We start from the raw sequence: 23,047 nt of genomic DNA, 5'->3' as shown, positions 1-23,047 counted from the left end.
AGAAGACCCAGCTGCAACGAGCTGGGTAAGAAAGGGCAGTGTGATGTTATATTAATACATTTCTAACATCTCATAATTGAAAGTACTTCAAAGACTTTGTTTATAGGAGTGCTACAAAAAGTATTTGGAAGCATTGCTAACAAAAGCCTCATGAAGTATATGTATGTATCTATATGTATATATTTATTCCAGATTTTATGTCTATAAGGTTTCAGCCTTCAGTTTGTTCATATTTAAAATAACCATAAGATCTTAGTGTTTTGAAATATACTTCATATGACTTTCATGTCTGAAAAATGTATTATTTGAATTTGTAAAGGGGAATATGCTTTTTAAAATAATTTCAAAAATCTCAAAGGCCAATATCAACCTTGGGGAAATATCTGTAAGTCAGCAAGAAAAAAAATCACATAGGAAAAATGAGTAAGGGCAAACAATAATTTCCAATATAAAAATAATAAATGTCTAATGCAGCATGTGAAAAATGTTCATTTATACATAGGATATAAATAAAAATTAAGATAACAATAAAATTGAATTTGAAAAGATTACGGAGATATAAAGATATACAAATTGAAAATAATTGTCAGTGCTACAATAATAATGGCTAACATTTATTGAATGCTTACTATGTGCTAGATACAGTACTTGATGTTTTATCTTTACTAGTGCACTTAATCATAATAAAAAACTTTTGTGGTAGATAATGTCAACTCTAATTTTACAGATGAAGAAACTAAAGCAGAATGATGATGAATAATTGCCCAAGGACATATAGCTAGAAAGAGATGAGCCCAGAAGACTTGACACAATAAACACTATACACACTACACTGGTTTGTGATCTCTTAGGTGGATAAATACTGCCACAAGTGGCTACTGGGGGTGTATGTTGGTACCAATGTACCAGAAATTAATATTGGGCTCACTTTGGGCTATTGGAACATCTGGTTCAGCTCTGCAGCAGATAATCATCTATGCTTTTCTTGCTTAGAAAATCTCTTTATATCCTTTTTGTTTCCCTAAATATTATTGCTATAACTCCAACTTAAAATTTTACACCCCGCATCAACATATATCTGCTGAAGAATTCACTCACCTCATCATTGTTAACTATCATAGTTCAAATCAAATTTATCTTAGAATATCAATCTATTTCAGCTCACTCTCATAGAATACATAAGCATAAACAAAATTATTACTGTGCAGATATAAAACCTTAAGCCATAACCAGCCATTTACATTTACACTGAATTATTTATTATCTCTTGAGGCAACCAATGAATACGAGACATTGAGAAGGTAAGTGTCTCTGTGACAGAGGAGTAAGATAAAGTCAATACATGAGGTGCTGTCTTGGGAAAGATAAACCTAGGTAGGAGATGTAGTTAAGAGTTTAGTCATTCAGGGGTACAATACAGGATCACTGGGCCTTTGGAAATCCAAGCAGGAGAGGAAAAGATGCCCAGTAGGTTGAAATGACCACCGTTAGAAGAGATGTGACTCTACCAAAGCCGTTCTTTACAACTTTGCCCAGAACTCTTGCCTGGATGATGTCATGGTGCTGATAACTCAGAAAAAGGAGTCTGCTTGGGGATAGCATGTTTACAATATCTCCCTATGTGAACATCTTGATTAGACAATCGTAATTATCAACAGCAGTGTTCCTTACCTTTTTTTGCTCCTCTGCACAAAAAAGGTTGTTCCTTAGATCAAATGCACCTTAAGTTATGAGTCATTCCATAAAGCTGTGCCAGCTTCTTTCCTCCTCAAGAAGGTATATCATACACTTTTTCAAGCTGCACATTATCCTCATCCTATCTTCCCGACATACACCACCATCCTTACGTGTTTCCCTGACACATGTACCCACAGAATGTCTGCTCTAGATAAAAAGAAAGAACTTGAAAAAATCTGATATCATCTGTTTTGCAAATCAAGAACTCCTAAAATTAAAAGAAAAAAACAAAACAAAACAGGTTTGTCTGGAGGGAGAGCGTGTTCCTTGTTATCAGCTGCTAAAGTCCTTCAAGACAGATGCGAGCTGATCTGATCTCCTCTCCAGCCTCCCACCCACCGTCTGGCACTCCCATTCCTTTCAGTGCACTGCCATTGTTTTAAACGGAAATGTAGCCCCTGCTACTTTATTTCTAGATTTATAAACAGTACACAAGAATATTCTCATGGGCTATGCTTATTTACATATGGATGTGCTTTTTTTTAAAATGGCTGTGTTAAATTATTATACCTGTAATGGAAACCGCTCAAGGTAAGAAGAGTTTCTGAGTCATTCACCTAAAAGGGTTTAGTTAGTTGTAGCTGGAGAAAGCCACACTACTGTTAAAGTCTGAAGCCCACTGAGAGGCATTTATCTAAGGGAGAAAGCTTAAGGACAGGAATATGTTTGGGCACTCTAGAAGAGAAAAGCAGCTTCTGTATATCGAAAACAACATAGCAAAAAGATTGCTTTGGGAAGTAAGGCAGAATCAGATTAAATAAATTTAAAACTTTGTTAGAAAATTAAATAGTAGGCCAGGTGTGATGGCTCACGCCTGTAATCCCAGCACTTTGAGAGGCCGAGGCAGGTGGATCATGATGTCAGGAGATCGAGACCATCCTGGCCAACATGGTTAAACCCTGTCTCTACTAAAAATACAAAAATTAGCTGGGCATGCTGGTGGGCCCCTGTAGTCCCAGCTATTTGGAAGGCTGAGGCAGGAGAGTTGCTTGAACCTGGGAGTCGGAGGTTGCAGTGAGCTGCTGCACTCCAGCCTGGATGAAAGAGTGGGACTCCACCTCGAAGAAAAAAAAAGAAAAAGAATAGAAAATAGTAATTAGAGGCAATTAATAGTCATAATAAAAAATTTTTCTAAAATTCAAAATATGTGGATTTTGATAAATCGGAATTGTTGAAATACAGAAGCCCAAAGCTATTATTATAGTAAAATTAAGAAAGAAGATTTTTTTTATTTAGAAATGCCTTTTCCTTTGCACTATTGATTTATTTTATCTAGCACATGAATTAACTGATATATTTATTACTTTTAAATCTATTCCAATTTTATTTGCATGCTGACAAACATTTCCTTTGGAGTCTTTATTTTTCCCGTTTTAAAGCCGTCCATGATTAGTTTAAGTGTATGAGAATTTAAAATGTTGCATAGGAACAGAAAACCAAATATTGCACGTTCTCACTTGTAAGTGGGAGCTAAACATCGGTTAGTCATGGACATAAAGATGGAAACTGTGCTACCTTGGTAGTGATAACTGGGTCATATACGTTTTGAAAATGCATTTCATAGACATTGTGGACTGCTAGACGGGGGAAGGAAAGAGAGGAGCGTGGGTTGAATAACTACCAATTGGGTATTATGCTCACTACCTGGGTGTTGGGATCTGTACTCCAAACCTCAGCATCATAAAATATACACATGTAACAAACCTGCACATGTATCCCTGTATCTAAAATAAAAGATAAAATTATTTTAAAACAGTTACATAGGCCGAGAGAGCTTTCAAAAAGAAGGTAGACATATCTGAATTGGGGATGCTCCTCTTTCTGCTGTTGGTAGCTCTCTGCTTTTCATGGGATGCAAGTTGTTATGGTGAAGGGAAGGTGGCTGAAATTGTAGAGATGTAATATGTTGATAATGGATAAGTTTTTTTTTTAAAGTGATACATAATTTGTCAAAGTATGCTTTTTAAAAATAGGTTTGATTCATTGAATTGCCTATTTGATTTATAGGGGCAATAAAACCTCCCAAGTTATTACAAGTTAAATTGGTCCTTATCACCTTTATGCTTTTCTGGCAATGTTAGGGACAATGACTAATGAAGGACATCTCATTTGAAAGAATATACTCCCTCCATGTTGAGATTATGTCTAGTACCAAGGCCTTCAAAGAATCAAATTTCCTGGCACTGAAAGCTCAGCCAAAACACAGTTCCTGGGACTGAACTGCCAGGATTACTACTAGACTGTCACCAAGAATGGCCTTTCCTGCTTTGATCAAATAGTCTTCTCTATCACCTGTTATTTATCCAACAAGCAAATTTCCTGTTTTACTCTTCAGACTCACACCTCTGAATATCTGATTAACTAGAGAAGCTGAAGCAGGAACCCATAAGACCTTATCTTCTTTCTTACATAAATTGCAATGATTTGTACTTCATAAATTATTGATAAAAACAACCTTTCTACCTTGGCAGTGATGACTGGACCATGTACTGACAAACCAGCCAAAGCTAAGCATGCTGTGGTTGAGGGTGAGGAAGGCCAGCAGCCTCTGAGACGAACTGGCGTGCTCTATTCACTCATTTATTCATTCATTCACTCCTCCATTCAATGAATATTTTTTGAGAGCCTACCGCATTACAAGTACAGTTCTTGAACTTGCGGAAGTTAGAGGTTAGTGAGGAGGCAGGCATAATCATAATAAAATAATCACATAAACAAGGGGGTAGTTGTAATGTTGACATATGCTGTGATAAGGCAGTACATAATATTCTGAGAGCTTGTCATTGGGACATTGACTAGTTAAGGGAAAGCTTGGCTGGAGATGTCAAACCTGATCTGAATATGAAGCCTGAATCATGTTAACTAGAAAACAGAGACAAGCAAGAAGAGGAATAAATGCTCCTTGTTAGGTAAACAAGAGAAGATGATCATTCTACCTCAGTTTTTGTCTCAGAGATACTTAAGGTTTTCTCTGTTGTCTTTGGAACCCGATATTCCCAGCAATGGGAATGCTGAGACTCTTGGTGACTGATGAGGTGACTTCTCATGATTCTTTGTATTTCTTTGTGTTAATATGCCATTATCAAAAGTTATTGGCATATATCTCTTCTGTGAGATGCTAAGGCATAGGACAGACTTAATGGTACTTGAATAGTGCAACCAACTTCTCAGAAACCTATCTTGTTTTTATTTCCATATTCTCACCCTGGGTCGTCCTGAGACCACAGGTCTGCCTGGATCCTTCATTCTGGTGTCCTGTGAAGCCAGTACCTAGAAGGGAATAGAGGGGCACAGACTGGGTAAAATGCTGACTGCAAGCACAGTGGCCTAACAGGAAAATGGGTTTGATCCATTTTCCTATTGCTCCAGCCTCAATGATGATTTCAACTTTTATCAAAGTGATAAAAACATTGATGTAATAATGTGAAATACTGGGTGACAGCAGCCTGAGGAATACATGTAGACTCGAAATTTGAGTAAAATACCAAATTCACGCACATAGAAGAAAGATACTAAGAAAGGTGTAAGTCTAGTCAAAGGCAAAGACTGGAAAATTGGCATTCTTTGCAGATTATACTTCGCTTATGATAGATTTAGTCAGCATAAGGAAAATGGAAGTTATGTTGCATCCTTTCTTTAGAGCACTAGTGAGCAAGCTCAGGCCAGGACCTGCTTTTCAGGATGGCTCTGCTACAGAAACATGGAAGTACTGTTTAATTTATGATTGCCTTTTAGGTGAAGATTCTGCATTGTTTTAAATAGGATTTGACAAAAATAAGCATTGTCGTACCAGGAGACTTTTTTCATGAGGAAGAGAGAGTCTAATATTTTCCTTTACCTTGTGTATTTTAGAATGACGTGGATCTTTGTGGCTTCTTAATTTTGTAATTGGCTTGGCTTCTAAGCTTTACTTCTAAACATTATTAGGACATTTTAGAAGAAAAGCAGAATTTAAAAGAAGTTTAAAATTTTTTAACTTAATATTTAGAATTGTAAAGAGTTTTTAAATCAATGTATAAGATAATAAATTTAAAAAGGATAGTCTCTCTTCATCTGTTTTTGCCCCTATCTGCATCCTTGTGTGTCTGGACTTGGTGGGTTCTTGGTCTCACTGACTTAAAGAATGAAGCCACGGACCCTCGCGGTGAGTGTTACAGTTCTTAAAGGTGGCATGTCCAGAGTTTTTTCCTTCTGATGTTCAGATGTGTTTGGAGTTTCTTCCTTCTGGTGGGTTGTGGTCTTGCTGGCTTCAGGAGTGAAGCTGCAGACCTTCGTGGTGAGTGTTACAGCTCTTAAAGCGGTGCATCTGGAGTTGTTCATTCCTCCCATCCAGAGTTGTTCATTCCCCCCAGTGGGTTCGTGGTCTCACTGGCCTCAGGAGAGAAGCTGCAGACCTTTGCAGTGAGTGTTACATATCATAAAGGCAGTGTGGACCCAAAGAGTGAGCAGCAGCAAGATATATTGCAAAGAGCAAAAGAATAAAGCTTTCACAGTGTGGAAGGGGACCCGAGTGGGTTGCCGCTGCTGGCTCGGGCAGCCTGCTTTTAGTCCTTTTTCTGGCCCCATCCACATCCTGCTGATTGGTCCATTTTATGGAGAGCTAATTGGCCTGTTTTACAGAGAGCTGGTTGGCCCATTTTGACAGGGTGCTGATTTGTGTGTTTACAATCCCTGAGCTAGACACAAAAGTTCTCCAAGTCCACACAGAGCACTGATTGGTGCATTTACAAACCTTGAGCTAGACACAGGGTGCTGATTGGTGTGTTTACAAACCTTGAGCTAGACACAGAGTGCTGATTGGTGTATTTACAATCCCTTAGCTAGACATAAAGATTCTCCAAGTCCCCAGTAGACTCAGGAGCCCAGCTGGCTTCAACCAGAAGATCCCACATGGGGGCTGCAGGTGGAGCTGGCCGCCAGTACCACGCCATGCACCTGCACTCCTCAGCCCTTGGTCAGTGGTGGGACAGGGGCACTGCAGAGCAGGGGGCAGCACTCCTAGGGGAGGCAGCTAAGGCCCTGTGAATTTGAGCGCAGCACTGGCAGGCCAGCACTGCTGGGGGACCCGGCGCACCCTCCACAGCTGCTGGCCTGGGTGCTAAGCTCCTCACTGCTCAGGGCCTGTGGCGCCGGCTGGCAGCTCCAAGTGTGGGGCCTGCCGAGCCCACGTCCACCTGGAACTCACGCTGGCCCACAAGCGCTTGCAGGCCTGGTTCCTGCCCATGGTTCCTGCCCATGCCTCTCCCTCTACATCTCCCCGCAAGCTGAGGGAGATGGCTCTGGCCTCAGCCAGCCCAGAGAGGGGCTCCCACAGTGCAGCATTGGGCTGAAGGGCCCCTCAAGCATGGCCAGAGTGGGCACCAAGGTCAAGGAGGTGCCAAGAGTGAGCGAGGGCTGCCAGCATGCTCTTGTCTCTCACTTGTGTGTTATTGCTAATAATTTGTTACTGCTAATAATTACTAAGACTATGTAAGTGTTAGCTATTGTCATTACTATCTTTCTATACGGTCATACACAGATATATAGATGTTTATACACACCTTTACATGCACGTAGACATACATTTTAAAGCACAGGTGATTACATTATGTATTTTGAAAATTTTGATTTTTTTCCTCTTGACAACATACTTTGGACCTATACATATATAATTGATTCTGTTTAGTGATTATATAGTATTGCTAGTAAGTTAATGGACATTCAGGTACTTCAAATTTTTGTCTTTACTAAAAAATACTGCAATGAACATTTCTTGTCCCTTTATTTTTGCATACTTATGTCAGAATTTCTTTAGTATGCATTCCTAGAGGTGGAATTGCTGGGTCAAATGTTCAGCATTTAAAAAATCTTGATAGATAGTAAGGATAGAACTTGAGAGATGTGGAAGTGCTTCCTTCACTCTTCTCTCCCCACAAAAAGGAATGTATTCATCATAATTGACCAGAGCCCTGTTCTAGAGGTAGGATTTCTGAAGATAAATTGCTATATAAAGGAGCGAGTCAGTTCTGCTGCTTGGTACAAGACTTTGAATTTAAATTTAAATCCAGAGGGGAATGTTACATTTATTATTATTGAAGCTGTTGTAAAATTGCTTCCCAAATATTAAAAAAGTAATTTGATCTGTTTTCCTAGCCCAATTTAAATGGTGTCATCTTTACATCCCTGAAGAAGATTATCTGAGTTTCATATCTAACCTTCCTATTGGTCAGCTGCAGCTCCCTCTTTTTTATTGAATCATTTTTCTCTTACTGCTTCTCTCATATTCCATAATAAGTATGACTTTGCTGACTTACTGCTGGAACTCCTAGACTACTATTTATAGTTCTACTTTTACCAGCTTTAATCACTTCTTAGAAATTCCATTATGATAAAAGAAAGAATGGACCTTTTATAAAATGGAGAGAAAGAAAACAATGTTACCTTTTTTGTGCAGTCTGTTTTAGATTTTCTTATCTACAACTACCCAAGTGAAGTCAGTGACCTTGGTTTGTTCTTCCTGGACCTGATTTTAACAGGCCTGACATTCTTGTTAAAACCAGAATGATATGTTGCTTCTATATATGTAGCTGAAACAAAGAAACTGGTTTTTAGTTACCTCATCGATTTCACGTTAATGTCTGTATTGTTTTTCTCACTGACCTTTAGCTCTCTGTGTTGCTAATTCCTTGGTTTCTGCCTTATACTGACTATGTGTCTGCTAAGTGTATAGTCCTTTAGTTGTGCATTTTTTTTTTTTTTTAGATGGGGCGTCTTGCTCTGTCGCCCAGGCTGGAGTGCAATGGCGTGATCTTGGCTCACTGCAACCTCCGCCTTCCGGGTTCAAGCAATTCTCCTGCTTCAGCCTCCTGAGTAGCTGGGATTACAGGCATGCACCACCACGCCTAGCTAATTTTTGTATTTTTAGTAAAGATTGGGTTTCACCATGTTGGTCAGGCTGGTCTCGAACTCATGACCTTGTGATCCATCTGCCTTGGCCTCCCAAAGTGCTGGGATTACAGGTGTGAGTCATCGTGCTTGGCCTTAAGTTTATATTACTATAAAAGTAGTACCTTTATTGTAAACTACTTAGAAAGTATATAAATGAAAAATTTTTTAAAGTAACCACAACTCTGCTCCTCAAAAAAATAGACTTAATATGTGTATTATTTTCCTAGGATTTTAATTTTTTTATTCTACATAATTTGAATGATCATGTGCATACAATTTTTATCTTTATATATTTAGTTCACATATTGTTTTTTACACTTTTAATTGTAAGATATACATAACATAAAAAGTACTCTTCACAATATTTTAAAAAGTACAGTTCAGTAGCATTATGTATATTCACATTGTTGTGCAGCCATTATTACCGTCTAGCCATAGAAATTGTTTAGTTTTGCAAAACTGAAACTCTGTACCTATTAAAGACAATAATTTCCCATTTCCCTCTCCCCCAGAACCTGGCAACTAACATTCTGCTCATTATCGCCACGAGTTTGATTATTCTAGGTGCCTCATATAAATGAAATAATACAGTACTTTTCCATTTTGTGCCTGACTTATTTTACTTAGCATAATGTCATCAAGGTTCATCCATGTTGTAACGTATGTTAGAATTTCCTTCCTTTTTAAGGCTGAGTAATATTCCATTGTATGTATATATATATCACATTTTGTTTAGCCATTCATCTGTCAATGGACATTTGGTTTGCTCCCACTTTCTGGCACTTGTGAATATGAGGTACAAATATCCCTTTAAATCCCACATTTTAATTATTTTGGGCATATACCCAGAAGTGGAATTGCTGGATTATATGCTAATTCTATATTTAAATTTTTGAGGAACTGCCACACTATTTTCCCTAAAGGTTGTACCATTTTACATTTGCAACAGTATATAAGGTTTCAATTTCTCTACATCCTTACCCACATGTGTTTCTCTTTTGTTTTTTTAGTAGCTATCCCAATTAATTTGAGGTGGTATCTCATCGTGATTTTGATTTGCCTTTACCTAATTGTTAGGGATGTTGAGCTTCTTTTTATGTGCATGTTGATTATTTGTATATCTTCTTTGGAGAAATGCCTAATCAAAGTTTTTGGCCATTTTTAAAATGGGTTCTTTGTTATTCTGTTGTTTGTTTTTGTTGTTGTGTTATGGAATTCTTTATATATCTTATATATCTTGATATTAAGCCCTACCAGTTAAATAGTTTGAAAATATTTTCTCCCATTCCATGGATTGCCTTTTTATTTTGTTGACTGTCTCATCTGATGTAAATAATTTAAAAATTATGGTGTGGACCAATTTATCTATTTTTTCTTTTGTTGCTTGTGCTTTTAGTGTCATATTTGGAAAATCATTGCCAAATCCAATGTCATAAAGATTTTTTCTTATGTTTTCTTCTCAGAGTTTTATATAGTTTTATCTTTTAAATTTAGGTCTTTGACCCATTTTGAGTTAATTTTTACACATGATGTATAGTAAGGTTCCAACTTTATTATTTTGCATATGGGTATCCAATTTTCTCAGCACCATTTGTTGAAAAGACTGTTCTTTCCACATACAATGGTCTTGACACATTTGTTAAAAATCATTTGACCATATTTGTAAGGAATTATTTTTGGGCTCTGTATTTCATTCCATTGGTCTATGTTTCTGTCTTTATGGCAGTACCAGACTATTTTGATTACTGTAACACTGTAGTAAGCTTTGAAATCAGGAAGTGTAAGACTTCCAACTTTGTTCTTTTTCAAGATTGTTTTGGCAATTTAGGGTCTCTTCAGAGTCCATAAGAATTTTAGAATGGAGTTTTCTATTTTTTCAAAAAAATAGTCATTTTGATATAGGATTTTTTGCTCCTTAGTTCAGCTAAAATCCGGCTTCTTGTCTTACAACCAGGATTAATTAGGCATATGGACACACTGAAAGGTGAGGAGAGTGGAATTTGTTAAAGGAAAGCTTTCAGTGGAAAAAAAAGGGGGGTCCTTCTAACAGGCTCCCACCTCACAGATTAAATACAGGCCACCACACACGCATACACACGCACACACCAACTGGAGGCCCAGCTCCTCCCCACTGCAAACAAATCCCCAGTAGCTCCACCCCATTCTCCCAGTACACAGCTGGGCCCCCAGTCAGTTGTGGGCATGCCCAGACAGGGCCCTAGGCAGGTTCCCTCATCTGCACAAAAGCATGTGATGTAAACACTTGTGGGTTGGGTCAGAGATTCTGCAGGGATCCTCCCTTATCTGCCTCCTGCATCTATCAATTGGTATTTTGATACAGATTGCATTGAATCTGTAGGTCATATTGAATATTGACATTTTAACAATATTAAGTCTTCCAATCCATGAACATGATATATCATTCAATTTATATGTGTCTTCTTTAATATCTTTCAGCAACATTTTTGTAGTTTTCAGTGTGCAAATCTTTTATCTCCTTGGTTAAGTTTATTTGTAAGTATTTTATTCTTTTTGATGCTATTGTAAATTGAATAGTTTTCTTAATTTCCCTTTCAGGTTGTTCATTGTTATTGTATAAAAATGCAGTTGAATTTTCTATCTTTTGTATCATTTCAGTACATTTGTATTCTGCAACTCTACTTAATTTATTTATTAGTTATTGCATTTGTGTGTAATTGTTAGTGATTTCTACATATAGCTTCATGTTATCGATGAGCAGAGATACTTCATCTCTTTTTTAATGGCTATATAACATTTTATAATAGGGTGAATCATGATTGATTTAACCACAAAGCTATGTTTGGAATCTAAGACTTAAAAGCATTCTTAGAATAAATTATGCTATGATGTCTATTTTTTCAAATTAATTAATTCTTTAGAGAAGTTTTAGGTTCAGAGTAAAATTGAGTGAAAAGTACAGAGTTCCCATACACTCATTCCCCCACCCACACAACCTCTCCCACTAACATCCTCCACCACAGTGCAGATACATTTGTTACAACTGAAGAATCTACACTGACATATTATCACCCAAAGTCCGTAGTTTACATTAGGGTTCATTCTTGGTGTATATTCTATGGGTTTGGAAAAATATATAATGACATGTATCCACCAATGTAGTATTGTACAGATAATTTCTGTGCCCTAAAACTTACCTGTGCTCTGCCTATTCATCCTCCTCCTTCCAGCCCCTGGAGACCACTAATTTTTTGTCTCTATGGTTTAAGTTTCTTAGAATTTCATGTTGTTGAAATCAAACAGTATGTACTCTATTAAGAATGGCTTCATCACTTAGTAATATGCATTTAAGTTTCCTTGATGTCCTTTCATGGCTTGATAGCTCATTTCTTCTCTGTGTTTATTAATATTCCATTGTCTGGATATACCACATTCACCTACTGAAGTATAATTTTGTTGCTTCCAAGCTTTGACAATAATAAATAAAGATACAGTAAATGTTAATGTGCAGGTTTTTTGCGTGGATATGTTTCCAGTTCATTTGGTCAAATACCAAAGGGCATTATTGTTGGATTGTATGGCAAGAGTATATTTAGTTTTGTAGGAAACTGCCAAATTGTCTTCCAAAGTGGCTGTATTATTTTTGCATTCTCACCAGCAATGATTGAGAATTTCTGTTGTTCCACATTCTCATCAGAATTTGGTATTGTCAGCATTTTGATTTTTCGCCATTTTAATAGATGTGTAGTGATAGCTTATTGTTTTAATTTGCAATTCCCTAATGATATATGTTGTTGTCCTAGTCTGTTTTCTGTTGATATACCTGAATACTGCAGACTATGTAATTTATAAAAAATAAAGATTCAATTATCTCATGATTATGGAGGTTGGGAAGTCAGAATTATGGTATTGGCATCTGGTGAAGTCCTTCTTGCTGTATCATAACATGGCAGAGGATATCATCCATGGCAAGACAGAGCAAGTGTGCTAGCTCAGGTCTCTTTTTTACCTCTTATAAAGCCACTACCCCATCATAGGGCCCCACCATATTGAACATATCTAACTCTAATTGCCTCCCAAAGGCCTCACCTCCAAATGATTAACATATGAATTTGGGGATTAAGTTTCCAATACATGATATTCTGGGTACACATTCCAACTACTGCAGATGTTGAACATCTTTCATATGCTTACTTGCCGTCTTTATGTCTTCTTTGGTGAGATTTTGGTGAGATGGATTCAGGTCTTTTGCTTATATGTTCATTGATTGTTCATTTTTATATTGCTAAGTATTAGGAGGACTTTGTATATTGTGGATAAGAGCTCGTTAGCAGATCAATCTTTTGCAAACATTTTCTCCCAGTGTGTGGCCTGTCTTCTCATTATCTTGACAGTGTCTTTCACAGAGCAAGAACTTTACATTTTAATGCATTAAAATATATTAATTTATCTTGCATGAATGTACTTTTGGTGTGGTATCAAAAAAGTTATCAAACTCAAGATCATCTCAATTTTCTCTGAAGTTATCTTCTAGGGGTTTTAGAGTTTTGCATTTTACATCTAGGGGTGTGATCTATTTTGAGTTAATTTTTGTGAAAGGTGCAAGGTCTGTGTCTAGATTTGCTTATCTTTTCCTCTTCTCTTTTCTTTTCTTTCATGTGAATTTCCAGTTTTTCCAACATCATTTGTTTAAAGGTTTGTTTTTGTTCCATGGCATTGCCTTTGCCCCTTTGTCAAAGATCATCTGATTATATTTATCTTAGTCTATTTGAGGGCTCTCTATTCTGTTCCATTGATCTATTTGTCTATTCTTTAACCAATATCACACTGTGATTACAGTAGCTTTATAGTGATTCATTTTTTTTTGTACTGAAGGGTAAAGATTTAATAAATCATGTTGCTCCTTCATCAAGGTCATTCTTTTTTTTTTCATTTTTTTTAAATTAATTAATTAATTTATTTATTTATTTTTATTATACTTTAGGGTTTTAGGGTACATGTGCACAATGTGCAGGTTTGTTACATATGTATCCATGTGACATGTTGATTTCCTGCACCCGTTAACTCGTCATTTAGCATTAGGTGTATCTCCTAATGCTGTCCCTCCCCCCTCCCCCCACCCCACAACAGTCCCCGGAGTGTGATGTTCCCCTTCCTGTGTCCATGAGTTCTCATTGTTCAATTCCCACCTATGAGTGAGAACATGCGGTGTTTGGTTTTTTGTCCTTGCGATAGTTTACTGAGAATGATGATTTCCAGTTTCATCCATGTCCCTACAAAGGACACGAACTCATCATTTTTTATGGCTGCATAGTATTCCATGGTGTATATGTGCCACATTTTCTTAATCCAGTCTATCATTGTTGGACATTTGGGTTGGTTCCAAGTCTTTGCTATTGTGAATAGTGCCGCAATAAACATACGTGTGCATGTGTCTTTATAGCAGCATGATTTATAGTCCTTTGGGTATATACCCAGTAATGGGATGGCTGGGTCAAATGGTATTTCTAGTTCGAGATCCCTGAGGAATCACCACACTGACTTCCACAATGGTTGAACTAGTTGACAGTCCCACCAACAGTGTAAAAGTGTTCCTATTTCTCCACATCCTCTCCAGCACCTGTTGTTTCCTGATTTTTTGATGATGGCCATTCCAACTGGTGTGAGATGGTATCTCACTGTGGTTTTGATTTGCATTTCTCTGATGGCCAGTTACGATGAGCATTTCTTCATGTGTTTTTTGGCTGCCTAAGTGTCTTCTTTTGAGGAGTGTCTGTTCATGTCCTCTGCCCACTTTTTGATGGGGTTGTTTGTTTTTTTCTTGTAAATTTGTTTGAGTTCATTGTAGATTCTGGATATTAGCCCTTTGTCAGATGAGTAGGTTGCAAAAATTTTCTCCCATTCTGTAGGTTGCCTGTTCACTCTGATGGTAGTTTCTTTTGCTGTGCAGAAGCTCTTTACTTTAATGAGATCCCATTTGTCGATTTTGGCTTTTGTTGCCATTGCTTTTGGTGTTTTAGACATGAAGTCCTTGCCCACGCCGATGTCCTGAATGGTATTGCCTAGGTTTTCTTGTAGGATTTTAATGGTTTTAGGTCTAACATATAAGTCTTTAATCCATCTTGAATTAATTTTTGTATAAGGTGTAAGGAAGGGATCCAGTTTCAGCTTTCTACATATGGCTAGCCAGTTTTCCCAGCACCATTTATTAAATAGGGAATCCTTTCCCCATTTCTTGTTTTTGTCAGGTTTGTCAAAGATCAGATAGTTGTAGCTATGCGGCATCATTTCTGAGGGCTCTGTTCTGTTCCATTGATCTATGTCTCTTTTGTGGTACCAGTACCATGCTGTTTTCGTTACCATAGCCTTGTAGTATAGTTTAAAGTCAGGTAGCGTGATGCCTCCAGCTTTGTTCTTTTGGCTTAGGATTGACTTGGCGATGCGGGCTCTTTTTTGGTTCCCTATGAACTTTAAACTAGTTTTTTCCAATTCTGTGAAGAAAGTCATTGGTAGCTTGATGGGGATGGCATTGAATCTATAAATTACCTTGGGCAGTATGGCCATTTTCACGATACTGATTCTTCCAACCCATGAGCACGGAATGTTCTTCCATTTGTTTGTATCCTCTTTTATTTCATTGAGCAGTGGTTTGTAGTTCTCCTTGAAGAGGTCCTTCACATCCCTTGTAAGTTGGATTCCTAGGTATTTTATTCTCTTTGAAGCAATTGTGAATGGGAGTTCACTCATGATTTGGCTCTCTATTTGTCTGTTATTGGTGTACAAGAATGCTTGTGATTTTTGTACATTGATTTTGTATCCTGAGACTTTGCTGAAGTTGCTAATCAGCTTAAGGAGATTTTGGGCTGAGACAATGGGGTTTTCTAGATATACAATCATGTCATCTGCAAACAGGGACAATTTGACCTCCTCTTTTCCTAATTGAATACCCTTTATTTCCTTCTCCTGCCTGATTGCTCTGGCCAGAACTTCCAGCACTATGTTGAATAGGAGTGGTGAGAGAGGGCATCCCTGTCTTGTGCCAGTTTTCAGAGGGAATGCTTCCAATTTTTGCCCATTCAGTATGACATTGGCTATGGGTTTGTCGTAGATAGCTCTTATTATTTTGAGATACGTCCCATCAATACCTAATTTATTGAGAGTTTTTAGCATGAAGGGTTGTTGAATTTTGTCAAAGGCCTTTTCTGCATCTATTGAGATAATCATGTGGTTTTTGTCTTTGGTTCTGTTTATATGCTGGATTACATTTATTGATTTGCGTATGTTGAACCAGCCTTGCATCCCAGGGATGAAGCCCACTTGATCATGGTGGATAAGCTTTTTGATGTGCTGCTGGATTCGGTTTGCCAGTATTTTATTGAGGATTTTTGCATCAATGTTCATCAAGGATATTGGTCTGAAATTCTCTTTTTTGGTTATGTCTCTGCCAGGTTTTGGTATCAGGACGATGCTGGCTTCGTAAAATGTGTTAGGGAGGATTCCCTCTTTTTCTATCGATTGGAATAGTTTCAGAAGGAATGGTACCAGTTCCTCCTTGTACCTCTGGTAGAATTCAGCTGTGAATCCATCAGGTCCTGGACTCTTTTTGGTTGGTAAGCTATTGATTATTGCCACAATTTCAGAACCTGTTATTCATGTATTCAGAGATTCAAGTTCTTCCTGGTTTAGTCTTGGGAGGGTGTATTTGTCGAGGAATTTATCCATTTCTTTTAGATTTTCTAGTTTATTTGCATAGAGGTGTTTGTAGTATTCTCTGATGGTAGATTGTATTTCTGTGGGATCGGTGGTGATATCCCCTTTTTCGTTTTTTATTGCATCTATTTGATTCTTCTCTCTTTTCTTCTTTATTAGTCTTGCTAGTGGTCCATCAATTTTGTTGATCTTTTTAAAAAACCAGCTCCTGGATTCGTTAATTTTTTGAAGGGTTTTTTGTGTCTCTATTTCCTTCAGTTCTGCTCCGATTTTAGTTATTTCTAGCCTTCTGCTAGCTTTTGAATGTGTTTGCTCTTGCTTTTCTAGTTCTTTTAATTGTGATGTTAAGGTGTCAATTTTGGATCTTTCCTGCTTTCTCTTGTGGGCATTTAGTGCTATAAATTTCCCTCTACACACTGCTTTGAACGTGTCCCAGAGATTCTGGTATGTTGTGTCTTTGTTCTCGTTGGTTTCAAAGAACATCTTTATTTCTGCCTTCATTCCATTATGTACCCAATAGTCATTCAGGAGCAGGTTGTTCAGTTTCCATGTAGTTGAGTGGTTTTGAGTGAGTTTCTTAATCCTGAGTTCTAGTTTGATTGCACTGTGGTTTAAGAGACAGTTTTTTATAATTTCTGTTCTTTTACATTTGCTGAGGAGAGCTTTACTTCCAACTGTGTGGTCAATTTTGGAATAGGTGTGGTGTGGTGCTGAAAAAAATGTATATTCTGTTGACTTGGGATGGAGAGTTCTGTAGATGTCTATTAGGTCCACTTTATATAGAGCTGAGTTCAATTCCTGGATATCCTTGTTAACTTTCTGTCTCATTGATCTGTCTAATATTCACAGTGGGATGTTAAAATCTCCCATTATTATTGTGTGGGAGTTTAAGTCCCTTTGTAGGTCACTGAGGACTTGCTTTATGAATCTGGGTGCTCCTGTGTTGGGTGCATATATATTTAGGATAGTTAGCTCTTCTTGTTAAATTGATCCCTTTACCATTATGTAATGGCCTTCTTTGTCTCTTTTGATCTTTGTTGGATTAAAGTCTATTTTATCAGAGACTAGGATTGCAACCACTGCCTTTTTTTGTTTTCCACTTGCTTGATAGATCTTCCTCCATCCCTTTATTTTGAGTCTATGTGTGTCTCTGCACGTGAGATGGGTTTCCTGAATACAGCACACTGATGGGTCCTGACTCCTTATCCAGTTTGCCAGTCTGTGTCTTTTGATTGGAGCATTTAGCCCATTTACCTTTAACGTTAATATTGTTATGTGTGAATCTGATCCTGTCATTATGATGTTAGTTGGTTTTTTTGCTCGTTAGTTGATGCAGTTTCTTTCTAGCCTCGATGGTCTTTACAATTTGGCATGTTTTTGCAGTGGCTGGTACCAGTTGTTCCTTTCCATGTTTAGTGCTTCCTTCAGGAGCTCTTTTAGGGCAGGCCTGGTGTTGACAAAATCACTCAGCGTTTGCTTGTCTGTAAAGTATTTTATTTCTCCTTCACTTATGAAGCTTAGTTTGGCGGGATAGGAAATTCTGGGTTGAAAATTCTTTTCTTTAAGAATGTTGAATATCAGCCCCCACTCTCTTCTGGCTTGTAGAGTTTCTGCTGAGAGATCAGCTGCTAGTCTGATGGGCTTCCCTTTGTGAGTAACCCAACCTTTCTCTCTGGCTGCCCTTAACATTTTTTCCTTCATTTCAACTTTGTTGAATCTGACAATTATGTGTCTTGGAGTTGCTCTTCTCGAGGATTATCTTTGTGGTGTTCTCCGTATTTCCTGAATCTGAATACTGGCCTGCCTTGCTAGATTGGGGAAGTTCTTCTGGATAATATCTTGCAGAGTGTTTTCCAACTTGGTTCCATTCTCCCCATCATTTTCAGGTACACCAATCAGACGTAGGTTTGGTCTTTTCACATAGTCCCAAATTTCTTGGAGGCTTTGTTCATTTCTTTTTATTCTTTTTTCTCTAACCTTCCCTTCTCTCTTCATTTCATTCATTTCATCTTCCAAAAGCAATACCCTTTCTTCCAGTTGATCGCATCTGCTACTGAGGCTTCTGCAATCTTCGCGTAGTTCTCGAAACTTGGCTTTCAGCTCCATCAGCTCCTTTAAGCCCTTCTCTCCATTGGTTATTCTAGTTATCCATTCTTCTAATTTTTTTTCAAAGTTTTTAACTTCTTTGTTATTGTTTTGAATTTCCTGTGGTAGCTCAGAGTAGTTTGATCGTCTGAAGCCTTCTTCTGTCAACTCATCAAAGTCATCCTCCATCCAGCTTTGTTCCGTTGCTGGTGAGGAACTGTGTTCCTTTGGAGGAGGAGAGGTGCTCTGTTTTTTGGAGTTTCCAGTTTTTTTGCTCTGTTTTTTCCCCATCTTTTTGGTTTTATCTACTTTTTGTCTTTGATGATGGTGATGTACAGATGGGTTTTTGGTGTGGATGTCCTTTCTGTTTGTTAGTTTTCCTTCTACCAGATAGGACCCTCAGCTGCAGGTCTGTTGGAGTTTACTAGAAGTCCACTCCAGACCCTGTTTGGCTGGGTGTCAGCAGCGGTGGCTGCAGAACAGCGGATTTTCGTGAGACCACAAATTCAGCTGTCTGATCGTTCCTCTGGAAGTTTTGTCTCAAAGGAGTACCCGGTTGAATGAGGTGTCAGTCTGTCCCTACTGGGGGGGTGCCTCCCAGTTAGGCTTCTCAGGGGTGAGGGACCGACTTTAGGAGGCAGTCTGTCCGTTCTCAGATCTCCAGCTGCATGCTGGGAGAACCACTACTCTCTTCAAAGCTGTCAGTCAGACAGGGACATTTAAGTCTGTGGAGGTTCTTGCTGAGTATTTGTTTGTCTGTGCCCTGCCACCAGAGGTGGAGCCTAGTGAGGCAGGCAGGCCTCCTTGAGCTGTGGTGGGCTCCACCCAGTTCGAGCATCCTGGCTGCTTTGTTTACCTAAGCAAGCCTGGGCAATGGCAGGCGCCCCTCCCCCAGCCTCGCTGCCGCCTTGCAGCTTGATCTCAGGCTGCTGTGCTAGCAATCAGTGAGACTCCGTGGGCATAGGACCCTCCAAGCCAGGTGTGGGACACAATCTCCTAGTGTGCCGTTTTCCAGGCCCATTGGAAAAGTGCAGTATTAGGATGGGACTGACCCGATATTCCAGGTGCTGTCTGTTTCCCCTTTCTTTGACTAGGAAAGGGAACTCCCTGACCCCTTGCGCTTCCCGAGTGAGGCAATGCCTCGCCCTGCTTCGGCTCGCTCACAGTGCGCTTCACCGACTGTCCTGCACCCACTGTTTGGCACTCCCTAGTGAGATGAAACCGGTACCTCAAGCAGAAATGTAGAAATCACCGGTCTTCTGTGTCGCTGGGGCTGGGAGCTGGAGACCGGTGCTGTTCCTATTTGGCCATCTTGGCTCCACCCCCCGCTTTATAGTGATTCTTGAAGTCAGCTCTTGTCAGTCCTACAATTTTGTTCTTCTTTTTCAATATTGACTTGACTATTTTATGTCTTTTGCCTCTCTATATAAACTTTAGAATCAGCTTGTCAATATCCATAAAACAAGTAGATAGGATTTTGGCTGGAATGGCATCAAATTTATAGATGAAGCTGAAAATAACTGACATCTCAACCATATGGATTCTACCTATTCATGAACATGGAATATCTCTCCATTTATTTAGTTCTTCAATTTCTTTATCAGATTTTGCAATTTTGCTCATCTAGCTCTTGTAGACATTTTGTTAAATTAATACCTAGCTCTTAATTTTGGATGTGCTAATGTAAATGGTAATGTATTTTTAGTTTTCAATTCCACTTGTTCATTGCTTGTATATAGAAAAGCAATTGACTTCTACATATTAGCCTGGTATCCTGCAACCTTGTTATAAACACTGATTAGTTCCAGTTTTTTGTATTTGTCAATTGTTTTGGATTTTGTACATAGATGATCATCTGTGAACAAAGACAATTTTATTTTTGCCCCATCTATGTAACTTTTGTTTCCTTTTTTTATTACATTTGCTAGAATTTTCACAGTATTGATTCTACCCATCCATGAGCATGGGATGTGATTTTATCTGTTTGTGTCATCTATGATTTCTTTCAGCAGTGTTTTGAAGGTTTTCTTGTAGAGATCTTTCACCTCTTTGGTTACTCATATTGCTAAGTATTTAATTTTTTTGGAGGTATAGTAAAGGGGTTGAGTTCTTAATTTGATTCTCAGTTTGGTCACTGTTATTGTATATCACAAATCAGAGCTACTGATTTGTGTACATTAATTTTGTATACTGAAACTTTGTTGAATTCATTTATCAGTTCTAGGAGCTTTCAGGAGGAATCTTTAGGTTTTTCTAGGTACGCCATCATATCATCAGCAAACAGTGACAGTGTGACTTCACCTTTGCCAATTTGCATGCCCTTTATTTCTTTCTCTTTTCTGACTGCTCTGGCTAGGCCTTCCAGTACTGTGTTGAATAGAAGTGGTGGGAGAGAGCATCCTTGTCTTGTTCCAGTCCTCAGGGGAATGCTTTCAACTTTTCCCTGTCCAGTATAATGTTGGCTGTCAGTTTGTCATAGATGGCATTTATTACATTAAGGTATGTCCCTTCTATGCCGATTTTGTTGAGCGTTTCAATCATACAGCGATGCTGGATTTTGTCAAATGCTTTTTCTGTGTCTATTGAGATGATCATGTGATTTGTGTTTTAAACTCTGTTTATGTAGTGTCTCACATTTATTTACTTGTATATGTTAAAACATCCCTGCATCCCTGGTGTGAAACCCACTTGATCATGATGGATTATCTTTCTGATATGCTGCTGGAATTGGTTAGCTAGTATTTTGTTAAGGACTTTTGTGTCTATGTTCATCAGTGATATTAATCTGTAGTTTTGTTTTTTTAATGTTATCCTCTTTACTGCTTTTGGTATTAGGTTGATACTGATTTAGAATGATCCAGGGAGGAGTCCCTGTTTACCTTGTGGAATAGTGTGAATAAGATTGGTAGCAGTTCTTCTTTGAATGTCTGATAGAATTCAGGTGTGAATTAGTCTGGTCCTGAACTATTTTTTGTTGGCAATTATTTTATAACCATTTCAATCTCTCTGCTTGTTATTGGTCTGTTCAGAGTTGCTATTTCTTTCTGGTTTAATCTAGGAGGATTGTATATTTCCAAGAATTTATTCACCTCCTCTAGGTTTTCTAGTTTATGTGAATAAAGATGTTCACAGTAGCCTTGAGTGATCTTTTGTATTTCTGTGATATCAGTTGTAATATCTCCTGTTTTGTTTTAATTGAGCTTATTTGGATCTTCTCTCCTTTCTCTTGGTTAATCTTGCTAATGATCTATCAATTTTATTTATCTTTTCAAAGAACCAGCGTTTTGTTTCATTTAACTTTTGTATTTTTTTTGGTTTCAATTTCCTTTCGTTCTGCTCTGATCTTTGTTATTTCATTTTTTTCTTCTGAGTTTGGGTTTGGTTTGTTCTTGTTTCTCTAGTTCTTGAGGTGTGACCTTAGATTTCTATCTCTGCTCTTTCAGACTTTTTGATGTAGGCATTTAGACCTATCAACTTGCCTATTAGCACTGCCTTTGCTGTATCCCAGAGGTTTTGATAGGTTGTCACCATAATCATTCAGTTCAAAGAATTTTTAAATTTCCATCTTGCTTTAATTTTTGACCCAGTGCTCATTCAGGAGCAGGTTAATTAATTTCTATGTATTTGCATGGTTTTGACGGTTCCTTTTGGAGTTGATTTCCAGTTTTATTCCACTGTGATCTGAGATAATACTTGATATAATTTCAGTTTTCTTAAATTTATTTTGTGGCCTATTGTCTATTTTGAAGAATGTTCCATGTGCTGATAAAAAGAATTTATATTCTGCAGTCGTTGGGTAGAATGTTCTATAATAACTGTTCATTCCAGGGTGTAGTTTATATCCATTTTTTTTTGTTGACTTTCTGTCTCGATGATCTGTCTAGTGCTGTCAGTGGAATATTAATGTCCCCCACTGTTATTGTGTTGCTGTCTTTCTCATTTCTTAGGTCTAGTTGTAATTGTTTTACAAATTTGAGAGCTGCAATATTAGGTGCATATATATTTAGAATTGTGATATTTTCCTGTTGGGCAAGTCCTTTTTATCATTTTAGAATGTCCATCATTGTCCTTTTTAACTGCTGTTGCTTTAAAGTCTGTATTGTCTAATATAAGAATAGCAACTCCTTCTTGCTTTTGATGTCCTTTTGCATAGAATATCTTTTTCCATCCCTTTACCTGAAGTTTACATGAGTCCTTATGTGTTAGGTGAGTCTCTTGAAGATAGAAGATACTTGGTTGGTGAATTCTTATCCATTCTACCATTTTTTGTCTTTTAAGTGGAGCATTTAGGCCATTTACAGTCAATGTCTGTATTGAGATGTGAGGTACTATTTTATTCATTGAGCTATTTGTTGCCTTAATACCTTGGTGTTGTTTTTCATTGTGTTTTTATTTTATAGGTCCGGTGTGATTTATACTTTAAGGAGGTTCAAAATTTTGGTGAATTTTGAGGATTTGTTTCAATATTTAGGGTTCCTTTTAGCAGTTCTTGAAGTGCTGGCTTGGTGGTGACAAATTCTCTCATCCTTTGTTTGTCTGAAAAAGACTGTAACTTTTCTTCATTTATGAAGCTTAGTTTCCTTCATTTATGAAGCAAAAATTCTTGGAT

This window comes from Symphalangus syndactylus, chromosome 11 (assembly GCF_028878055.3).
Source record: "Symphalangus syndactylus isolate Jambi chromosome 11, NHGRI_mSymSyn1-v2.1_pri, whole genome shotgun sequence".
NCBI lineage: Eukaryota > Metazoa > Chordata > Mammalia > Primates > Hylobatidae > Symphalangus > Symphalangus syndactylus.
The sequence above is the reverse complement of the archived record's forward strand: the minus strand, read 5'-3'. Positions refer to the sequence as shown.